Source organism: Salminus brasiliensis, chromosome 3 (assembly GCF_030463535.1).
Source record: "Salminus brasiliensis chromosome 3, fSalBra1.hap2, whole genome shotgun sequence".
NCBI classification, from domain to species: Eukaryota; Metazoa; Chordata; class Actinopteri; order Characiformes; family Bryconidae; genus Salminus; species Salminus brasiliensis.
In genome coordinates this window covers 36,480,640-36,499,550 of record NC_132880.1, presented here as the reverse complement: position 1 = coordinate 36,499,550, position 18,911 = coordinate 36,480,640, and the positions used below count along the sequence as shown (strand labels likewise).

General features: G+C 37.3%; 1 long non-coding RNA gene across 1 annotated transcript; it reads right to left on the bottom strand.

Annotated features, from left to right (window-relative positions):
* Positions 1-10,964: 10,964 nt before the first annotated feature.
* On the bottom strand, positions 10,965-17,868 carry LOC140551397 (uncharacterized). The gene is made up of 3 exons (XR_011979256.1): positions 17,745-17,868; positions 15,983-15,999; positions 10,965-10,997 (listed from the first exon to the last, which is right to left on the bottom strand). It is a non-coding gene; the product is annotated as an uncharacterized lncRNA (long non-coding RNA).
* Between the last annotated feature and the right edge of the window lie 1,043 nt (positions 17,869-18,911).

Here is an 18,911-nt window from a genome sequence, read left to right as displayed (position 1 = left end):
CAAAATGAATTTTCATTGCTTTCTTTTGTCCTCACAACAACGCACAAGTGGAGATTTTGTAAATCATTTTCTCAGTGACAGCAGCATTTCATATAGCCTCTTCTAGCTTGGTACACTAGACAATCAAACCTTTATATTTACCCATCTTGAGTTCAGAGTGTTTCAGTGACCCATTCAGCTTATTATGCCTACCCAGTCATTTATGACTAGTGAGGTGTTGAAAACTGCAGTGCGTGCATATTTGGTGAATCCAACTCGTAAGGGGAATGAGTTGTTCTGGCCTTTCTTCATAGTATTTTAAGTATACGTGTTTAAGTGAGCAAAGACAGATTTTTATTTGTGTTATTACTATTTTAGTGCTGGACACAATCACCAACCCTAATATCCACCTCAATTCCGTGATATATAAATTTTAAACACACGTTATTAATGTTCGGCTTGTGATCACTTCTTCAACTGGCAAATCTGAATGACAGGAGGAGAGTTTTCCTGGCTCTTGGGTGTCTTTTTCCATCATTAGAAGACGTGTGGGCTCCGACACTTCATTTGAAAAGCCTGACATTGCGTGATGTGTGGTGGCTGGCATTAGCTTTAACAAGACATGCCAGTTAAAATTCTTTAGATCTTCCATAAAGCAAGAATTGAGTAAATGACAGCCTGATTAAAAAATAAAAATAATTACTGATTAATTTATTCATGCATTTCTTTCTTTCCTTCTTGCTGTTTCTGCGTCATGTGCAAAAATATGCACACTTTAACACATGAACCATCCCAGTACCACCCGTGGATCAGAATGTTTATTACAGTTTTATAATATGAGAATAATTTTGCTTCATTGCACTGTAGGCACTCTGCACTAAAAATAATGATGCTACAAATTGTTCTCTGAGTAATGCTACTGAAGAACCACTTTTGGTTCCATGTTTGTAATAGAGATGTGTGACTGTAGAGAACTCTCACTTGATGTAAAGGGTCTTTAACATTTAAAAGTCAACAAAAGCACATTGTGTAATATGAAATGATAAAACTTTTTAAAGGGGTTAGAGAAATCTAATTATTTATACATTATTTATACAGAAATCATCAGAAGTAAAATAATTTGTTTATTCTGCACAAAGATGCCACAGGTGCTTTACAAATTCCAGTAAAGAATAAAGGCAGTGCCGTCTCATGTAAGAACCATACCATACCATGAATATGAAGAAAAGTTTCAAGGAAATTTCAGAGAACTTTGCTCTGGATAAGAGCACCTGCCAAATGCAGTAGTATGTCAAATTATTTTAATATCACATTTAAGACATCCAAACTTGCAGTTAAAGTGCTTTTTATTAAAATAAGAAAAAAATGAAATGTTAATACACCATAAAAAGTCACAATGCATAGGATTTAGGTCCATTTTAAGTTTGATAGAGCACATATCTCAATAGGAAAACTTTCCAGAGTAAATCACCCAGTTTTTTCTCTGTCCAGGGAACCCTCAGAAGAGGCTGGTCAGCAGATCTTAAGGTTCTTGACTGTGTATGTAGCTGTAATAATTCTGTGCTATAATTGAATTTTAAGTTAAATTTGAAATTGAATTGGAAGCCAACGTAGGGATGCTAATACTTGTGCAATGCAATCATCCTTTTTCGTGGGAAACATAAAAAAAAAGCTGCTTTTGATCATGGAAGAGGTATAAAGTCCTCATTAAAAAAGCACTCCTATGTACTGAGTCTGTGTTTGTTATGTAATCAAGCTGTGCTGAAAAATGGCAATATATTATGTGGCTTTCAAAAGCAGCTTCAAAAGCATTTGGATGATCCACTGACTTGAGAAAACCAGAGAATAGCGCCTCTATTCTCTCTATGCTCTGGACTCTGGACTCTACACTTTTTTTGGTATAACTTTGGTGAAGAGGACAGAACTGCTAAACCGCATAGAGCATCCTTAATGCTTCTTCCATTTTCAGTGCCAGTTCAGTATGTTTTAGCATGTCCAGAAATGCATGTGTAAAACATGTCCTTTAGGGGTTAGTGCAAATTACACTTCCAAACAGTAGGGGAGCCCAGGAGCAAGACATTCCATTTCTCTCAAATTCCGATTAAAGGAACAAAATAAACCTAAACAGTCAAAAGAGTAAAACAACAACATTTCACATCATGAATTAATTTGATGGGATAATAAATAACAGCTTGAAAGAATTTTGGAAATAACCGGACAAAAAGGATGATTTCCTTGACAACACCACAAGGCAGTTTTAACAAACACTGCTGCTTAAACATCCATCCCATCAGCCTGCAGTAATTAGTGTAGTTCTACTTTTAGAAAGAAATCATCAGCTCTGAGAATCACAATAAATGACCAATTTTCCCAATGACATACAACAAACATGCCCCAAAGCTCTCCTCTGTGACACTGCAGGGATTTTTGGTTGTTGTTTCATTTAGAATCTATTGAGCTCCTTAATATTGTCCTCTTTTCTCAGTATGAACATAGTACATGTGTTTCAGTCTAGCTGCTCTTACTTTGTGCTAGTTGTATCCCTGATGATTAGCCCTTTCCTCTTATCCGCTGACCCCGGGTTTCAGTGACATCATTATTCATCACCTCAGAGATGACTTGGGCCAGCGTGGGTGGGCCAGATAAAGCCAACATCTGCAGCCAGAGAGCTTGCAGGACCCTCTTAACTAACTCTGCTTCCCTCACTTACTCTGATTGAGCATGTGATTAGATGGGAAACTCTGCTGGGACATGGGTCTTCCTTTCCTTTGTTTTCCCTGTGTGTCAGTCTAACAGCTCTAACCCTTCACATCTGAGCTAACATTTAAGTTGTGTTCTGAATACTTTTAAATAATAATATAATAAAGTAAAATTAACTATATATATAATTTTTTTTTTAAATCACAGTATGTCAAGAATGTGTTTACATGCTGTAAAGTAAAAACTTAATGATGGCCAAGACCATGGCCATGAGTTTATATATATATTGAGTTCCTTCCTTGACTCTGTTCTGTATTCTTTACTGATGTCTTACAGCAATACTGACTGAAATACAGTGAGAATCGCTTTTAGGAATTTATATTCTTATTTCAAAACACTGATGGCGAAACTAAAAACCTTTTATTACCATCACCAGGTGTCTTTACCATCACAGCCAGTTTTGTTGTAGTGATGACATGTTGCGGCAATGACCCCTTTTTACTTTTTCCAAGAAAAAAAGTGTTTGCTAACACTATTCATCAGCTAGTATAAGATGTTCCTTAAATACAAACAATGTTAACACTTGGCATATCAGTATAAACAGTGATATAGATATATACTACTTACTTTTACAGCCATCAAAATGTAATGTGCTCCCCTGTCAATTCTGGGTAAACAAGTGTTATCTTTGACAAAAAAATCTGTACAGTATCACAGGCTATTGTGATAAGAATGGTAGTGTTAGGGCTGGTGATCTATGGTTCAAAAATATGCAAGTAACCAACACTTCCAGATATTAACATAAATACATTCTGTGTATTTTAGGTTATTATCAAAAACAAACTCTCACTTTTTATGTTTTCAATGTAACAAGTGATGATGGTTGGTGTGGCGCAACAGATAAAACCACTAGCTGCTATTATACCATGTGGGAGACCAGGGTTCGATTCCCAGTCTGGGTGACTATGCTGTGCTACACCAATAAGAGTCTCTGGGCAAGACTCCTAACACTACAGTGGCCTGCCTGTGTAATAGGAGTCACCTTGTAAGTCGCTCTGGATAAGAGTGTCAGCTAAATGTAAATGTTAATCATGTTAAAAATAATAATAGATTTAATACCTGAACTATTTATTGTGGAAAAACATGGATTAATAACCTAGAGACAAAATTATGTTTCCTTATTTGGCTTGTTTGTTTCATTGTTTGATGTTTTCCAAGAAATGTTGTTCAGCCTCTTTATTGGCAAATCCCAACTTATGCTGAGTGCCTGCTCTGGCAATCTCTTTGCTTGTTTCAGCTCCATAATTCCAGACACAGGTAGGATCTGTGTTTGATGCAACAAAGACACTGTATTTGAGATTAGCCTGTAGATAACATGATTCCTTATTTTGCTTTTTCATTCCTGGTTCTGTTTATCGCAAAAACACAAATCACAGAATACAGAGAACAAAGGCCTCAGGCTGGAGGCTGCATGGTGGTTGGCTCACATTAGGAGTTTATTTTACAGTCTGTTTTGTGCAGTGTTTGATGTGGTTTGACCTTTGACTGAGTTGCACTGAATTAGATGGACAATCCATCACTTTAAGCCTGTGTTTAGATGTGTGGACTTTTTTTTTTACTTAAATGTTCCTGGAAGGAGTAGTCGACCTTATCTATTACTTTACTTGTGAAACAGTTCTTTTTCTAATGCACTTTGTAAATGTTGGCTATTCCAGCGAATGTGAGCCCACATTTTTAAAGAATTTTTTCCCTTTTTTTAATGTCTTTGGATCAAACTTAGAATGGAGGTCCCATGTGTATTGCATTATACATCAGTCTGAAATATACATGATTCCTTTTAAGTCAGGATGCCCCTGGTCATTGCTGAAGTCCATTGACTGCTTTGTGAGGCTGCTTTTAAGGGCTGCGTCTACACTGATCCTTTGGTAATGATGAGACTGCAACTGCATAGCCCTTACACGAGACTGTTTTTGTTGAGCGGGTTACTCGATCCAGTAAGAGAGGAAATGCAGTTTTAAAAAAACACTGCTATTTGTTCCTCATTAAATATTATGTGACAGCGCTGAATGTGTGTGATCACACGACACCACTGTTCCTTTCCCTGTGACCTCATGCTTGGCAGCGTTGGTTTTCTCTGGCTGCCTGCATTGCATCACACTCTGAAACTCAGCTGAATAGGATCAGTAATGTTGATGATAATTCTTCCCTTAGTAAATCGGAGTGGAAGTCTTTTTGCTGTCCCTTATTCTCCCATCAGGAGTGATGGGAAAGTCTTTCTCTTGCCTAGTGCAAGTAAGTTGATCTTTACCCTGACAGGTATTGCTGGCCGACCATAAGAATGTCCATAGGAAGCGACACCAGAAGCGCTTTGTGAAGGCCTTGCAGGCTGCACTGCAAAACGGAGCAGTGTATGTGTGAAGATGTCTAAAGAAACACCCTAGTAGGTAAAGGTTACTCACAGATGGTAGTGTAAATGCACAACCACCAAGATTAGTTAACTTTCACGGGATATTAAAACATGAAAAACAATGACCTTTCGGCAATGACCTTTCCTCTTTTTTGAGAATCAACACTCACTGTAAAATATAATAACACAATAAATAAATAAATAAATAATGAGATAACGAGCAATTAAACTAGTCGTATTAACTCAAATGCTTTAAATTAATGATTTGTTCATTCAGAATATTTCTTTGAGTTGGATAAAACAGTTACCTTGCTTGTTACCTCATCGATTACTTATTTAGAGTAAGAAAATGTGTTTTCTGGTGTGATTTATAACCAATAAGCACAACTGGAAACACTATATCATTATACTATCACTATATCATAAACAATATATCATTTCAGAATAGTGCACATGCGCAATAGTCACATTGCCGGACGCGCAGTGTCTTATGACTCACAGTCAGGGGCGCTGCCAGGGACATTGGGCCCTATAAAAAGACATAACACTGGGCCCCTCAACTCTAACAATTCTGCCATAATGCTCAATTAATACATCTTTTTGGGTCCCTATCAGTCACAGGCCCTTAGAATTGTCCTAAGACCCCCTCCCCCTTTCTCATATAGCAGTCCTGCTTACAGAACTTGCTGCAAAGAATCTGTCTTTGTGCCATATATCACAGGACACCTTCAGAGGCCATGTGGAGTCTATGCCTTGAATGGTTAGATGTGTTTTGGCAGCACAAGGGGAACCTTGTGTGACCTCAATATTAGGCAGGTGGTACTAATCTTATGGCTGATCTGTGTATTTGATAAACAGTGATGAGGGTGGAACAGTTGGCAGGTAAATTGCAGGAAATTAATTGACCTCCTCCCTTTTATTGCAGAGGTATTGATGTGATTTTGCTTCTACCGCCCTCTTCAGGTGATAGGTGGTTTTAACAGTTAATTACAAATCAGTACACTCACATTTGAAGGGTTCACAGCAAAATGCATTAAAAGACATCTCTATGGTTTTCAGTTTCATAATTTAGCTTTTCACTACAGTGTGATAGTGTGGAATGGGGAGGATACAGGATATGTCAGTCATATATGATGATTTATTTTACTGTCATTAGAGTGAGAAAATGTGTCTTATGGTTTGCTTTTTAACCAATAAACACAACTACCGGTAGGTAAGAATTGGGGGTGGGGGAGTTAAGATTGTCTCCTCCCTTGAGCAAGGCACCTAACCCAACTGCTCCCTGGGTGCTGGAGTTGGCTGCCCCCGCTCTGTGTGTTTGTGTGCTCACTGAACCTAGTACACTTGTGTGTGTGTTCACAACCATAGATGGGATAAATGTAGAGGACACATTTCACTGTACATTGTACAGCAACAATTACTTGCACCTTTACCTTTCCTCGGTAACTACAGGAACTTCTGTACAAACTGGTGGGACTATTCTGTGGAAATAGACGTTTGTATTACCGCTTTCGACCCACTGGCAGTCCAGAGGCTGTTTAAGAGGCAAACTTAATAGACTTAAACCTAATTCTAATCCCCTACCTAACCTTACCCTTACCCTAACCAAGTAAAGAGAATTTCTGCGTGTTCGGTACATTTACAGCAACAAAAACATCTAGAATCTAAGATGTGTAGAACTACGTGTAGAACTAGTTTTGCACATAAGTTATGAAATGCAAGCCAAACGTAGAGTGTTTATGGGGATATTTGGCTACAGCCCTTAACCAGCCAACGGACTATGTGAAATACAGCCCTATTACATTCGTGCTTTTCAGATTTCCACAGCACTTGCCTACCTTTGAAGCACGATGAGATGTTTAATGTGAAACATTCCTTCTCTTCTTGACGGCGTGAAAGTGCTGACGGCCACTAATCGAGTGTGTTAGGGCAACGTGAGGATACGTGGGGCCCGCAGACGCAGGTGTTGATGGGTCAAACTATATTTAACTTACATGTTACCCTTCACTAATGACTAATGGAGAGAGAAAAATGAAGAATGGCTGAAATCTCTGGCAGGCCCCAAGAAGCCTCCATGCAGTCATCCTGAAGAAATTTCCTTGGAGGGATTGCAAAGCCACAGCATTATTCCAGCATGATTCATTTTTAAGAACAGCAATTTTAAGAACTTCATTTAGGTATGTATTTGCTTAACCCATCTTTTGTATAATACTATGCAAATGTTTGTTGGACCATGAAGAACATCAAGTAAAAGTTGGGTTTAAACAAGGATGTGAGAGCTGCTCATGTTTTCACGATTTTCCTGAAAGTCAGGACTAAACAATGTCATGCACAAACAGTCTCCCCACATATGCAGAGCGTCTTGCCACATGCAATAGAAGGTAATTACGGTGCTGCTATTTAAGCTTCTGTCTGGTTGAGAGAACTGAATTTCCAAACCAAACAACATGAACTGAGTAAGAGAAAACACCAACAGGATTCCTCCTTGATTGCCCTTGTTTGATCTGTGTGTCTAGTAGTCACTTGCTATTAATTCATCCATCAGCCAAATCCAAGCACTTCTATGGAAAGGCTGCCTGTTGCTATGTAATTAGGATAATTGTTTACGTCTCCTGGCAACTCAAATCCATTTAGCACAAACACTTGGTGTGAATTTGTGCATGCATGCAGCAACAGGTGTGTGACCTAGGCCTGCACAGTAATCGGCAAAACCAGCCTTGATGTTGCTTCCCTGGATTGGTCACATTCAGGTGATGTTGTGTTCTTCTAATGTTGATTATGATACCTGGTCGTGATAAACATTACTTGTGTTGAATAATCATAAATATTATGATACACCGGTAAAAATATATCTGCATGAATTATTATGTGTACCCATTCTAAATAACATTTGCTCCAGCAAATGTGAATATTGTACACTGAATATGTACATTATAAACAATGATTGTAGTTTTATGGTAAGCTACTGTTTACTTACATTATAGTATGTTTTTTCATGTTGCTGGTAATTCTAAAAGATGATGTCCATTCTGAACAATGTACTGTTTAATAGACAGTGAGCTCCTGAAAATAAGTAACTAATATAATTCACAGAAATTCTCTAAAAATATAAAATCTAAAAACCAGGAATGTCTGTAAACATGTTACGTTTAAAAGCAGCAGGCAGCAGAAGATCAATATGGCTTTGACAGTTGATACATTAGAAAAATGTAACTCAGGGTAGTGGGGTCTGATGTGCTACAGTAATAGATCAGCGAGTAAATATTCAATTGAATTCAAATTAAATTTAAGCGACAGAGATTCAGGTCCAAGCCTCTTTTGAACAAGCTAGTGGCAACAGCAGCAAGGAAAAACTCCCTCAGATCAAGAGGAACCAAGACTCAAAAGGAGAAGCCATCCTCCTCTGAATAAATATTAGCTGCAGTTGTGAAAAATGAAATAACTGACCTAACCTTTAAAACAACTTCTGTAATTAGTATTGCAGTACATATACAGGGGCCTTCTGTGTTTTTACAGCAGATCCTGTGATTTTATTGTCATCAGTTTAAGGTGAAATTACTGTGAAATGATGCACTGTACATTAGTGTACATTTACAGTACAGTACAACTGTTCTGTCAACTAATCTACCAGTAACACTGTAGATTCCACAGGAGTTACTTTACAGTGAACTGTATGTTATAGTTAGCTGAGATTGATGGGTGATATTTAAAGTGATATTGTGTATTATGTTATTATGTAATCACAGCACACTGTAACCTAACCAGCAAAGCCAACTGCATATAGAGACTGCCAGGGTCTTGTGGATGTGGGCATGAAGGACTGATTGGCCTTGTTAGGAAATCTATTTTCCAGCTCAGAAAGCCTTTGGAAACCACACTGGCAAAACCTTCTGAAACACTCTTCATTTCGATCTAACATGTAAACACAGGAGAAATGAAATGAAAAGCACCAAAAGCACAACTTTACTGATCCATTGACCCGTGAAGATAAACATGTACTTTGCGAGAGAGAGACAGAGAGAGACTACTGCTTGTAAGTATGGATGTACAGTTTTCTCTGTAAACTATATTTGACTGACACCACGAGATGGAGCCGACTCATTGCAGTGTGGTGTAATCTACTGCAGTGTTCTCGGTTGGTGCTCTAGATGGTGCTGTTTACTGACTTTAAGCTGTTGAGCTGTCAATTACGCTCAGTCAGAAATCTTAAAAATGTTTAAAATATTTTATAGTAAGAAGATTAAGATTAAGCATTAGGACAGTCTTGATAATACATTTAAACCTTACAATCAGGAGCAGTTATATATGTAACTGCCACAATAAAAACTACCTCTTACTGTAATTGTACACACACACACACACACACACACACACACACACACACACACATATATGTACACACATACAAACAGATCATTCTAAAATTTTTTATGTATGGACTAGAGGCAGGGAGAGATATGTGTATGATCCTTTGAAAGAACACATAATGGACTTACTTAAAAATAATTCTCTTTTGAGCAAATGACCATCTGCTTATACCATGTTTCCAGTGCAACAGCAGAGGAGAAATAGGTGAAAATACCATATTGTTAAAGAAAAATATACATTTACTGTAAAGCTAAACCATATCTGTACATGTGAGAGGGAATTCCCAGACCAGGGGTATTTCATTAAAATTCAATTAGGTCCAGTTAGAGACAATTTCCTTCAGCCAAGGTCTGAGGCACCATAATGTTTAACTTAACATAATGATATAGCCTGTCCTGTATACTGAAGGAGCCTAGTAGCTTATATTTAGGGTATTTAGCTGGCACTCCTATACAGAGGGGCTTACAAGGTTACATGTATTACAGACGTGGACCACTATTGGGTTATGAGCCCTACCCAAAGACTCCAATTGGTGTAGCGCAGCATAGTCATCCAAATCAGGAATTAAACTCCAGCCTCCCACATGGTGTAGTAGTTCAATGGCAAGTAGTGGTGTTAGCCATTGCACCATACCAACTACTCCAAAATGTTGATATAGTATTTATATCAACATTTGATGTGGTCAACAACTCAAAATCAAAGTGCAAGTACAATTCAGTATGCTTCAACAATAATTATACTCATTTGTTTTTACACTGATTGGAATTATTATATAAAAAAAAAAACTCTAAAAAGTTATTTTCTCATTTCAAGCAAAATCTAAAAACAAAAGAGAATGATATATTTTTAAATGTGTAACTGCGACTGTCCTGCTTGATATCTTAAACTTGCTATCTGCTTTCCTGCAGTCTTGGAACTCATCAGACACACTGGTTCAGAGCTTTATTAAAAGCTTGGTTTTCACACTCTACTTTTTTTTGAGCTTCCATATGAATTAACTTCTCCTTGACTGCTCTCACTCACTCCAGATGCAGTGCTCATCAATAATGCACATATCTGATTGGCTGAGTAGTGTGTGATATTTTCTATGCACGTGTTTGAACTGTGAGTTTCCTAAACACTAAACTGAAATAATTTCTCAATAATTTCCAAGTTGACAATGATTTTGTTTTTTATAGCACAGACAACAACAGGCGAACAAAAAACAGGAAATGATTCAAGAACAAACATTATACTGAAGACAGATATTAAAGTACAGATAGACCAAAAAAAGACAAAATACACTTCTTAATGCAACAAGACTTCAAAATTAGGCAGACCCTTAAATAGAGCTGTAGAATGCAACCTGTAGTTGACTGGTATTCCACACATTACTGGTAGGCTGGTTTTACCACTACTCTGGCCTTGGCAGTGATGGGCGTCTGGCCTGAGCTGTCCTGCAGGATGCTTGCTTCACCGCAGACTTCTGGTGCAGTGAAAAGTACCATAAATCCAGAGCCGTTCATATGAGCACATGCCAAAAAGCATAGCAGCAGCCAGCCCACTGCAATGTTAGAGTGAAGTGAAATTCTTTTAGACCAACATTGATGTCATATCCTGGTATGGGTTCATGAATGAGAAGGAGTATAAACAATTTTGGGGATATATATATATATATATATATATATATATATATATATATATATATATATATATATATATATATGCACAAAACCTTGCATGTCCAAAAAAACTAGACAATAGATAAAGACAATCTTTAAAAGAAGCTTAACATTTAATTTAATGTAATCGGTTTTAATCCAATCTGAAAATCTAAAAATGATGCTTGTGCAAGCAATGCTGCACAGTGGAAATGTGCACCACCCTCTTGACTTAGCTCCTTGCTGACTCTTGGCAGTCATATAAGGGTTTTGATATGCCTTTCTTATCAGCATATGAGCAGTTCTCTCATAGCATTGTCTTGGACTTTAACATCTCATCTTGGCTTCCACAATTCTTGTTAACTGCCATTCCTAATAAAATTCCACACTTTAGAAGCTGCAGGCTAAAAAGATGTGCTATTTTTTCTTCTCTTGTGGGAATTTATTACTTTTGTTTTCAGATCTTTAGACAGTTGTTAAGGGGACCTATGTTTAATGTGTGTTTCAAGGTCTGTAGAGTCAGAGAATCTTTCAAGATTTGATTCTGCTGACAGTTCCCAATGACAATAGGTAACATCCCTCATGCCTATTTTTTATATAGTATATAGTTTATAATAAAGTTTACAAACTATGTCTCTATGTGTGTTTTGTTTTATTTTGTCTGTGCGTGTAGGCTATAGATACTGTCATAATTACAGATTAGGTTTGAGGCCCATTGAGGGACATGAAATGTACAAACTTTCATACACAGAGAAAGAAAGAGAGAGAGAGAGAGAGAGAGAGAGAGAGGGTGAGAGAGATGAGCTGAGTGGGATGTGAGAAAGGCCAGATGGGATGCGTTAGGTTAGGCTGCTTCCTTCTTTCCCAGCGTCCACTCTGATCCCACTTCCCTGTTCTGCTTTAATGAATCTGTAGCTTTGAGAATTATACTATTCATATTACATTCATGAACTGCTGTGACTGTTAAGAGCCATGCACTGAATGGTGCATACTGGTCCACTGAAACAGTTTTCAGAAATGTAGCAGGATGAAAAACTGGAACCTAGGAGGTGAAAATCTCTAACAGAGATTCATAGTTTTAGAGATTTTAATTATTCTGTAAATATATGGCATTGACAGAAGTCCTAAGCAGCCATTGAAATAGTTCAAAATAAATACCCACTTCAGCAGTAAATGTACTTAGTCACTGTATGTCATTTAACCCCTTATGCTCTGTGACCTTTATTACTATGTATCAGGAGCAGATGAACATGAACCTACTGGCACCATGCCTAATGCCAGGTGTGAGCTTGAGGGGTATAAAGACAGTGGAATTGTGTTCTCTGGATTTTTGGGATGAGGTGGGGTGGTGATCATCCAACATCCTGACCTCACTAACCATCTTGTTGCTAAATGCAACTCACAGCAACCTCACAGCAATGCTTCAAAATCTAATAAATAAAGTCTTCCCTGGACAGTAGAGACAGTTATCCCAACAAAAGCAGAATAAACTCTTTTTGATTCATTTGATTTTAGAGGAAACAATAAAAAAGCAAGTGTCCCAATTCTTCTGTCATATGTCCTTCATAGTTATAAGAGTGAGGAATTAAAGTGTGCATCCAGAAATGGACCTTTTGGATTTTAATGGTTGAATATTCCAATGTAAAACAATCTTTAAACAAGTCTTAAACTGGGGACATCAATCAAATGACAATGATGAATCTGCACTGAATGTAAAATAGTTTAATAAATCCTGAGTTTTCCCTGAAATTCAAGTCAAATGTCAGGAACGATCAAGTCTAAACATTAAGAACCCAGGAGAACAGTGTTTTTTTCGGCCAAAGGAGGCAAGCAATCAGTGTTCTGGTGGGATTTCCTCCGTTTTCTCTGCACATTTGTCACTCCTTGCTTACTGTATGAGAGCATGATCAGAAGAAAATGGAGATTTACGACGTGTTTACTTACAATTCGGTGGTGTGCTCATCCTGGCTTTTATATTTACTTAAATCTCACCGCACCTTTCACTGCATCCCTTTATCCCTGTGTTTGAGGATTGCTCCTTATTTATAGATAGAAGGAGAGGTAGAGAGTTACAAAAAGAGACTGTGATCAAATTGCTACATAGCTAAAGACAGAGACAGAGGGTGAAAATTAGCATTACACGTGTGGTTAGCCTAATTCTGTTGTTTTTTTTCTTGCTTCAGGATTAATCAGCGCCTACAAGAGGTCAAGCCTGTTCCATGTAAACACAGCATGGTGGTGCGATACGGCCCATTTGTAAAGAAAATGGTGAATTCGAGGCAATTAAATTGTGGCTTTTTTCGTAAAAGGGAGCGCATATTTACAGGGCTCAGCGTCAGTGCAGCAGAATGGCGCAGGCCGCACATAATGTTTACACTTAATCCTCAAATAGGATTAGTGCTTAGAGAGCAAAAATAGGAAATTACGCCTTGATTACAGAACAACAAGAGCAGAGCATTTGGTGGAGAATGCAGGCAGTCATTAGCTGGCCGAATGGAGTGTTTAGCGTTTAGCCTGTGCTGGGATGCTGTTTAAAAAGGCCTGATTTGAAAAACCCCAAAGGGTAAATACTGGGGGCTGAATGCGGAAAGCATCTGTCTTTTCAGTCAGATCTGTCTTCTCAGTCTTGGGATGCTCCATCTTTTGGGTTTTGTGTGGGATGGAAGGACACGTTATTAATGTGGCTGAATGGTGTCCTGTTCATGTCAAGCTGGGGCTACGCTCTAGGGCCTAGGCCGAAATGAAAGACTTGCATCCAAATTTGTATGAATTAGTTGTAGGACTAGACTTGAGGCCTCACAGAGCAGCCACAGGTTTACATAGTCTACGTAAGAATACTCTTAACCATTGCCAGCAGAGGGCATTGCACACATACTAAACCACAAGCTGAACTACAATTTGTACAGTCTATTCACAGCACAGAGTCTTTTGCATTGACTCATCAGAGTGTCATAGGGTCAGATTCAGCGTCTTCTCTATTCTTTGCAAAGGCTCTTGGCTGAATGGTGTTTGACCTCAACGTGTGAATAAAACTCCCGATCCATTTTTCTGTGCACAGGACAAAATAAAGACTAGGTTCAGAGCTAGGCCTTTCAGTATGGCAGCTTATGTAAGCACTGACTGCCATAACAACTGTCTAATTCTTCACTAATGAATACAAATGATCAGAAACCTTTAAACTGTTGGCATTCATGGGTACCATGGCAGCAAAGTCATAAAGTAAAAAAAAAAGTCTGAGAATTTGAGTTAGGATTGCCAGTTTAAATCATATGAATAAGATAATTGGTTTCAGACCTGTCACAAAACCTCTGGAAAGACGTTTTAACAGTACAAAGACACTAGCAAACGCACATTCCGTTCAGGAAGCCAGCCAGCACATGAAGAACTAAGAGAAGAAGGAAGCCTTTAAATCTTACGATGTCATTTTCACTTTCTGGAATTATCTGTAATATTAGAACAACATGTTCTACTGAAGGTAGAGGCCTATGCTGGAACGATGAGATTTTTTTTTGCCGCTTCATATGCCAGTTTTCCCCTTTCTTCAGCCAACCAGAGACAAATTCATTTTTAAAATGCTGTGACAAAGTGAAGACACTGCATGGAATACATTAGTCTCAGCTGCAGGCTTGAGAGTGACTGATTCATTCTGTGGATTCACCTAGCTGAGAGTGTGAGGAAACACAACACACACCCAAAGTACTGTCCAAGAGCACTGGGTGCAGTGCAGCCTTGACTTTGCACAGCAATTTTTAGTCGCAAACGAACTCAGCTCTTAAGATTTGATTCTAATTTTAAAACTGGATCAGTTTTGTAAATTATATTCAAAAGGATGACTCTTCTTAACTGATTCAGTTAGCCATGTAAAGCCAAGTATTTAATATTTTGGGACCTTTGAAACATCAGTGTGATAACTGAATAATGAATTATCTTAAATAAGTATTGATTATTGAAAATAACAACAATAATACATTGAATATATAATAATTCATTATATAAATAAGAAAATTAAATCAGATACGTGTTTTCCGCCCCCCTGGTGGATGATATGTGCAATGTATTAGCCAGTAAAATACATACAGATTTCTAAGTTTGAAATGACAATTTTCTAGTGTTCTATATGTTTTAGTTTGTTTAAAAAACTGCTGAGAGCTATAAAGTCCAGATGTGTAAAATATGATGATTCATTAAGCGGTACTAGGCGGTATTAAGCGGTATTTGTTTTTAAAATAAATTGGCCAGGAGGTAAAATAAACACTCCAATTTTAAAGAGATTTTAAGACATTTTATAGAATTGACAGTTTTTTGATGTTATAATTGTCAATGCATAATACAGCTATCTCAATGTAGTTCAACAGCCACATGAATCTGTATGAATCTGTTACTGGGTCAGTAAACAGGGAATAAACAGTAACGGTAGAGAAAGTGATATTTTAAATATACAACACTTTTTTGGGTTTTGTTTTTCCTGTGTGTGCTTGTGTGTGTCTAGAGGGCTAGGGTGTCTGCAGAGATCCGATAAATATTTTTTATTTTTAGTCATTTTGTATTTTATTTTTGTCATAGAAATATGGTGGTCAGCCAACAAACCATTTAGGAATGAGGATAAAGGCTTACTGATGACTGAAGAGCAGACAATATGAAATGTTTTATCTTGAAAATTGCAGGATTATAGAACAGTTCATGGTCAATAAACCAACAGAATAAGTGCCATGCAAATAAATCACTGACCTAAATGAGACATATTCTGAATTCTACATCACTAACTCATATTCCACTTTTTAAAAGTCATGCAGCAACAATGTTTCCTGACACAGAAATGCAGAGATGCCACCACTGGTGTTACATTGTATATGTATCTGTTCACTATTAATCATATGCCTTCACTCACTTTGAGAAATTCTGCATCTGAAAAAGAGTCAAAGAAGTAGTGTCATATTATTAACCCTTTAACCCCTAGGCTTATTATTCAGTTATTCATCTAAAGACATATTGCCATGTGAAGCTTTTATGAAGCTTCTCCACAAAGAAGGAAGTGTCAACAGTAAGACATTAAAAAGACTTAAAGAAATTCAAAATTGACCAGAAGTTCTTTAATAGGTGTTTTAATGACCTTATCACGTGATAAACATTCAATAATTTATACTTATTTACACATTTATTTATTCTGAATTATTTATTTTTCCTCCTATCACCATTTGTACAAATTCAGAATCTTTTCTGCTTAGTCCCCTAATGTGAATACTTGTCAACAGCCTGTGTTCCTGTTTATTGTGCCCCAAGACCAATTTTTTCCATGCTGATTCTGATTCCTATGACATATTGGACTATATATATATATATATATATATTGGAATCAGAACTGAAAACTGAACAGGCCTATGCTAAAAATGAACTGAATGATTATTCAAACACGCCGCTGTTTTAAAAACTTTTGAAAAAAGAAAATACAAAAGCACACTGTTGAATGTTCTCTCAGGGCTGGAAGAAAGTAGATTTTTCATTTCTGCAGGAACTTGATGCTAGACAGAGTTCAAGCTGTGATTAAGGCAAATGGTGGACAGGCTAAATACCGAGACATTTCAGCCAATATTAGCATAATGATGTCATCTTGTTTGAGAAATAAAATTTGAAAAAGAAACTGCATCTTATTTCCCCACAACTGATGAAATAAAACCACGTCTTCATTGTGGACCTTCTCGCCATTCTGTTATTTTGATTCAGTTTCATGTACAATGAAGTGTTTTTAAAATGTTGTCATAGGTTTAACTTTTTTATTGTATCACAATAAAAAGGGCTACATAAGATTTGTTTAATACTTATCATTGCAGTGTTGAACTTTGCAATACTGACATTGCAGAAATCATATGTAAACAAGCTTTTGAACAAATCACTTTTTATTGTGTGCTCTAATTTGTTTTATTTGCTTTTTTAACATAATGTCAATCTGCCAGATGTTCCTAAATTGTGAAATCTAAATTTCACAATGAATGGACCAATAAAAATGCTTCAATGACTTGGAATAAAATCTTTTCATTGACAATTAAGGTTTTTTCCCTTCTCCTGTACTTTTGTCCTGTATTTGGAGACACAAGGTTTTTGTGTGTGACAGCAACAATTAAACCAACTCTAGACATTTCAAATAGGAGATTTTCTAGATGTTGCGACCAATCAGAGCATTTTACAACAGTAAATGGAAGTACAAATGGAAAGTGACAAAGGAAATGAAAAGGAAAGAGTGTGGATATAGGAAATATATCTGACTCAATATAAACCAAAAACTCATTTAACACAATTAGAACTATATGCAGCATGTGTAAACACCTCATTCAATATCCGGGAGCCTTTTCTGACAAATTGGAGAATTGGCAGACTGAAAAGTTGCTGTTATAAGCAGTAATGATATTTTCAGCTCATATAACAGGTTGTTATATTTTGGCTGATCTGATTGACACAGACAGATTGGAGGTAGTGTTGCCTCAGCAAAGTTCAAAATCCAACAAAATCTAATATGGGCCGCCTGTCAGACGAACACTACCTCTAGAAATACAGCTAACAGAGCTTCGCTTGTGTACACACGCTCTTAACGCCACACACATGCTTATAAACACACATCCACACACACAGTTAGCCACAAGGTCAAAAGGACTCACCTGCAGAATATCCCTTCTCCACTGGGACCTGTCAAATTAGCAGTTGGCTGTTACAGAGGCTTAGGTCTCAGACTCACAAAGAGAGAGAGAGAGAGGGAAAAAGAGAAGAGCGAGAGAGTCACATAACCATGGGGCACTGCTGTGGCATAGCGTCTGAGGCTAAAACCGAAACCATATGAGCATTAATACGCACCCAGGGGCTCCACACACAGATTACTTTACATAACGACTAATTGGCCTAATTTGTTAAGCAAACACTGTATTTTCTTTTGGAGATTAATACAAGACCACCGCACACTCACAACCGTCTCTCCACACTGAAAGGCAGGGAGCAGCAGTTACACCCACATCAGGTCTTGGTGGTCTGCTAAAGTAATTTCCCCCTTCCAAATGAATCTAATTTCCTCTGCTGTTCCAGCTTCATGAGCCTGCTTGGTGAGAACGTGCACAGATAGCACTTGACGTGGAGCGTGGTGGGGACGGCATGGGCCGAGGTCAGAAAACATCTTTCGTTGGGTGATTATAACAAATGCAAAAAATATATATATAAATAAATAAATAAATATAAATATTATTACATAACATTTTTAAAATGTATGGCTGTGTCCTAAGCTTTACAGCTTCATCATGTGCATTTACTCCCTCCATGGTCTCATAAGACTGTTTCTACAGGCAAATATACAATATTAAAATAATACACTTTTTACAACACAGTTTATGGATTATATGGAATTAAAGATTACAATAATAATAATAATAAAAAGATACTGTTTGCCAGTGTAGATACTGACATTATCACAGGTTTGGTTCCTGACATCTCTGTGCTTCCAGCCACTATATAAATTAGCTCGTTTCCTCCAGCAGCTCACCTAATTTACTTTAACAAAGGACTGATTACTTTAACTAGGTATTTGGATGGTTACCGTAAACCTGACGTTAACACACACATTCAATTATTTGTAGTTATTTGTGTTAGGATGTTAGATGCCACAAATGCAAAGAAATGCCCACCGCCAAATTCATCTCTTTACATTTATCATCTTCATACACATCATTTTCTCAAACGTCTAAGGCTCGATAAATATGAGAATCATATTGTGTCATATTGCTGTGTATCAGCTGCAATATGTCAAAGCTATCAGAGAGTGAAGGAGCTTCAGTTGTTTT